The sequence below is a fragment of the Podarcis cretensis genome, assembly GCF_951804945.1.
Source record: "Podarcis cretensis genome assembly, chromosome: 9".
NCBI lineage: Eukaryota > Metazoa > Chordata > Lepidosauria > Squamata > Lacertidae > Podarcis > Podarcis cretensis.
In genome coordinates this window covers 38,910,150-38,916,149 of record NC_137178.1, presented here as the reverse complement: position 1 = coordinate 38,916,149, position 6,000 = coordinate 38,910,150, and positions in this window count along the sequence as shown.

Sequence of the window (6,000 nt, the reverse complement as noted above, 5' to 3'; positions counted from 1 at the left end):
TAGAATGACTCCAGCCAACCAGGCCCATAAGAGGAGGTTGGGAAGGAACAAGCACTTCTCCCAACACAGGGGATTGCAAAGCCACTCCCGACATACGGAGGGGGGGTTGCGGGCTCACGCCCCATTCACACCCTCGCGGGGCTGGCTGCAGCCCCGCGGGACTTGGGGAATCCCAGGGTAGGTTCATTAGATTCATTATTCACCGTGCCAGCCAATTGGCTGGCGGCGGGGGCGGTACTTAAAAGGGGCATTTAAGGTCGGGGCAGCCCACGCTCGCCCCTTTCTTTTCTTTCAGCAGCTGCGGTTTCCCACCCTCCCGCCCTTTAGGTTCTCATTTGGACTTTGCTATGGGCTTCGGCTGGTCGCCGCAAGGGGCCTGGTAGGAGTTTTCCCATTTGGCTAATTGGCTATATTTTGGAAGCCACTTGGTTTTTTCGCCTACCTCATAGCAAAACGTCACAACACCTTTGGTTTTGGCGGTTAGGCATTGGCAGGGGTATTATCATGCAAATGAGTTGGGGGGGGACGCCATCACCTCCCCCAAATGTTGAAGGGTAGTTTGTTAAAGGACTACGGGGGGCGTCGCCTCGTCCAAAACCTACGGAGGCTAGGGCCTAAAGCGCGCTCCCGAGCGGTAACCCCTCGGGGAGCGCCTAGGGATGTGCATCTCGGGGGCTTCCCCTGTTGGTGCTTAACCCTTCCCGGTTATACCGGTTAGTCTGATAGGGCCAATGCCTAAAGCCAATACCGCTCTTACCTGTAATAATAATAATAATAATAATAATAATAATAATAATAATAATAATAAATTTTATTTATATCCCGCCCTCCCCAGCCGAAGCCGGGCTCAGGGCGGCTAACAACATTAAAACAGTGTGACATTATAAAACATTATAAAAACGAATTAAAATCAAAATTGATGGCAACCATAAACTAAAGCTTTGTAAAGATTGCCAGAGGAGGGGGTCAGGCTGCGCCCTGACCAAATGCCAGGTGGAACAGCTCTGTCTTGCAGGCCCTGCGGAAAGATGTCAAGTCCTGCAGGGCCCTTGTCTCTTGTCTCTTCCACCAGGTTGGAGCCGCAGCCGAAAAAGCCCTGGCTCTAGTTGAGGCCAGCCTAACCTCTCTGAGGCCTGGGACCCTCAAGGTGTTTTTATTTGAAGATCGTAAGTTCCTCTGTGGGGCATACCAGGAGAGGCGGTCCCGTAGGTACGAGGGCCCTAGGCCGTATAGGGCTTTGAAGGTTAAAACCAGCACCTTAAACCTGATCCTGTACTCCACCGGGAGCCAGTGCAGCTGGTATAGCACCGGATGAATGTGATCTCTAAGCGAAGACCCCGTAAGGAGTCTCGCTGCGGCATTCTGCACCCGCTGGAGTTTCTGGGTCAGTCTCAAGGGCAGCCCCACGTAGAGCGAGTTACAATAATCCAGTCTGGAGGTGACCGTCGCGTGGATCACAGTGGCTAGGTCAGGGCGAGAGAGGTAAGGAGCCAACTGCTTAGCTTGGCGGAGATGAAAAAATGCCGCCTTTGTTGTAGCTGCAATCTGCGCCTCCATGGAGAGGGAGGTATCGAAGATTACACCCAAACTCTTAACGGACGGTGCTGGCACTAATTGCACCCCCGCAAGAGATGGGAGTTGCCCCCTCAGTCCCATGTCGTCCCGTCCCAGCCAGAGGACCTCTGTCTTCGAAGGATTTAACTTCAGCCGGCTCCCACGTAACCATCCAGCCACAGCCTCCAAGCATCTGATCAGTGTGTCTGGGGCCGAGTCCGGGTGGCCGTCCATCAACAAATAGAGTTGGGTGTCATCAGCATACTGATGGCAGCCCAGCCCAAAACTCCGGACAAGCTGGGCGAGGGGGCGCATAAAGATGTTAAAAAGCATCGGGGAGAGTATTGCACCCTGAGGCACACCACACACCAAGGAGTGGCGGGATGACAATTCCCCCCCAAGCGCCACCCTCTGTCCCCGACCAGAGAGAAACGAGCGCAGCCATTGAAGGACTGTGCCCTGGATCCCCACGTCGGCAAGGCGGTGGTCCAGGAGTTCGTGATCGACCATGTCGAAGGCTGCTGACAGGTCTAGAAGAATCAGCAGCCCCGACCCGCCTCGATCCAGCTGCCTGCGGAGATCATCTGTTAGGGCGACCAGAGCCGTCTCGGTCCCATGACCAGCGCGGAAGCCGGACTGGAATGGATCCAGAGCTGATGTTTCATCCAGAAACCTACCAAGCTGTTCAGCAACCGCTCTCTCAATCACCTTACCCAGGAATGGAAGATTCGAAACCGGGCGGTAATTGGATAGATCTAAGGGATCTAATGATGTTTTCTTTAAGAGCGGGCGCACCACTGCCTCCTTCAGTTCCCCTGGGAATGTCCCGGTGCCAAGGGACAGATTAATCAATAAAGTTGTGGCCAATTTTCGCCCATTAACCTAAATTCTGGTGTCCCGTGTCTTTATTTATTCCATCTGTGGGTGGGGGTGGGAATCGCCACGCAAAACACCACAATTTCTTGTTGCTGCTTTGCAGCACCTTCCTTGTGCTTTTGTTTTAAATTTAGACCTAGTGCAAAAAAAGACAATGAGTGAGCAGCGTGATCAGTCATTGGTAAGGAAGTAGAGAAGACCCTCCCCTTTCCATGTTATCTCTCCCCTGATTTCTTCTTTCCTGTTCTTTCTCAGAGCGCCCCATTTGGTCAGGCCCATTCCTCGGAGCTTCTGCACTGCAAGCCTTCCTGGCAGGGGCAGAGTTTGTTTGTTTTTTCAGACTGAGGGCACATTTCCTTCCGGACAATCTTCCAGGGGCCGTATGCCACTGGTGAGCAGGGCCAGAAGCAAAAGTGGATGGAGAAATACATGTAAATTTTACCTTTCTGTAGTAGACATACCCCTCTCTATATCCTCCACCTAGGGAAAGAAGGGCCATCACACCCCAGCAAGGCAAATAACACTCAAGAAGGATGTGAAGCAAGACTGGTGGGAGAGGCAGGTGCCTGAAGAGGAGTGTGTCTTGGAGAGAATCTTAAGAGGCACGTAGAGAGGCCTGGAACACCACATTTGGCTCCCAGGCCTGAGGTTCCCCACCTCTGCTTCATGGGCATAGCCAGAATTTTTGTTGGGGGGGCAGAACCAATGTGATTGGCCAGTTAGTTAAGTATTTCTATTGTTTTACTTGATGGGGGGTACCTACACCCATGCTCTGCTTTCTGGCAAAACTTCTCCATTCCCAAAAAATATTTGTCCCAATAAGGAAAGCACTCAACATCTCTGTGCTGATTTTGCAGGGTATGTGCGTATGCATGTGTTTCATTCCAGAAGGGAAGGGGGAAGTGTGTGTGTCTTTAAGTCAGACCTGGTACTAAAAAACAGTGGTCAACTCCTGAAGGAAAAACAATTCTATAATTACTTGAGAGTTGGGAGTGGAGCTCAGCCACATCAGGCAACTCAAGTGGCTGGGTGGGCATCTCATGAACTGGCAGGAAGATGGGAAGGATCCCAAGGAGGAGTGTAGCTGGGACTGGAACACACCAGAGCAAACAGGGGATGAGGATGGAAGTACTCACAGGGTGACAGAGGATGGCGAAGGGATGGGAGTCAGTGCATAGAAACCAGAAGAGCAGGCACCAGAGCCAGAGCGGCCCCTGTCTCCATAAACACGGCAAGCTCAAGGAGGCTGAGGCAGGCAAGGGCTCAAAGTCCAGCTCCCTAGCTGGCCAGGCGGAGCTCACTAGCTCTGGGAGGAGAGATGTGATTCCTCAGCTGGCTTGGAACAGGTGAGGGTCACATGCCTTGTCAAGCACAGATGCTGCAATCAGTGTGCAAAGGGCAAGAGGGAAGCAGAGCTGAGGTGCTTTATTTGCTCAACTTCCCATGTTGGACCTTAGCTTGGATGCACCTGGACTTCTATGGAATTGTGCTTTGGGTTTGACTCTGGACTGTATCCTGACTGCTGGACTTCAGACATGGCTACTTGGATTGACCCTGGACTGTGTTTCCTGACCTTTGGACTTTGCTTTTGTGGATTGACTTGGCATACTGACAGGTAGGCCGGGGGTTCAGAACAGGGGGTATCAAAAGCAGCCCGGTCCTCCTCCCATACATTTTGTCTTTCCTGCCTTCTTTCCCTGAATCCCTGAGTTTGCTTTGTCCTGGTCCTAGGAGCTTCTGCATTGCATGCCCTTAAGACAAAGAATGATCTTCCATTCTGCAAGATAATAAGTAAAGCCTCTTGTACCTGTTTGCTGCTTTGCAGGGAGAAGGGGGAATGAAAAAGAGAAAAGTGTGTGTGTGCATGTGTATGTGTATGTATTCTCTTCTACTGAGTGGGATAGGGGAGACAAGGAATATGAAGTAGCTTTAGGCAGAGCAATGTTTACTCTGATGTGCATGAGACCCATAAAACAGACAAAATGACCAATTCTTGGACCCTGAACTCTGCTCTTTGTGTGGAAGCTGGTCCTTCCAAATACACCCTCAAGCAGAATATGAGATAATTCATTTGTTGATGCTTCTCAATGAAAAATTACAGGATATAAATACATTACAATGGGCATGAAACAGCCAGAGTAAAGCACTTCTGAGACCTGTTTGTGTAAATGGAAGAATGAGTTATGTATATGCCACGTATGCAAGGAAGACTCCTGAACACAGTGGCTTACTTCTGAGTAAAGAGGTGTTGGAATGTGTTGTCAGGACAGATGAACAGCCATAATTTAATATATGTTTGTGTGTGGTACCTCTTGATAGACTGAGAAGCCTGTGAATGTCGTGGGTTATTGGTTGAGATGATCTGGCTCTGTTGCATGCCCATCCAGTTTCAGTCAGTTGCCAAATCTGGTTACTCCTGCTTGCAGCACAATTCCTTGTTGTGGTCCCAATGTTTCAAGGCCTAAATCTGTCTCTGACTACTGCTAGCTGCCCTGGCAGCCCTGCCCTCCACCCCACTAGCCCCAGTGGACCCCAGCTGCCATGGCTCAAGAGCTTTGTGGAAATTACAGATTTTGATGAACTGGTCCTCTTGTTTTTACCTTGCTTCTCCCACGATCCATTGTGAGAAAAGAGCATTGCCAGTGTATTCAAAACCTGACAGTACATTTGGTGGTGATGGCTGAAGAAATGCCTGAGGTGCTAATATCTAAGCAGAAGAGAGCCAAGATTTATGACTTCAAAAATGACTCCTGTCAGGCTGCGGTTCTTGGAGAACTCTGAGCTAACACACACTAAATGCTCTGAGAGGGATGTAAATACAAAACACACTTGCTCATGCATATTTTTCAGTAATGTTAATATAAATGACAAACTCTTATCAAGGGAAAATTGGTACCTTTGTGGTTCCATATAAAGTTTAAGCATTTGTCTGTAAACTGTGCAGATTTCCATAATAACAGTAAATAGATCCCTAACTGTGACAAATACTTTCAAAACATTGCAGTGGTGGACTAATATGCCAACCTTGCTATGTTGGAAGCTTGCTGGGATAGCTTAGAACATCAAGGCTGAGTGTTCCACAACAAACATCTTTCTGTGAACCTTGAGGGGTCTGGAAGGGGAGCAAAAAAGCAAGACCTGTTTGGAAGCCAAAGTCTACATATTAATTTCAATTTGTGCACCCTGCGTATGACTGAGCTGGATATTCCCCACTGTTTTTACATGAAAGACCAAATCAAAATGGAGTAGCAGTGTATCCTCAGTGAGATAAAGCATTCTTACGGGTTTGTGTGGGGTGGGGGGGGGGTGAGTCTGGATGATATTTGTGGGTCTCTTCCAAACTTGTGATGCTGTGTATCTGAGGGTAAAATCTATAATGGGAAACCAGCCATACCTGTTCCCTTGTTATGGCAATAGCCTTAGCTGGCCAGTTAAGTGCTGTTGTTTACATTACCTATTGCAGTTGCTTGATTCTACAGCCTTTTCTTCCATCACATAAAAGATTCTTCTAAAATGCTTGTCAGACAGTATTCAAGGAAAAGAAGGGTAAATGGCCGATTCCTTCCCACC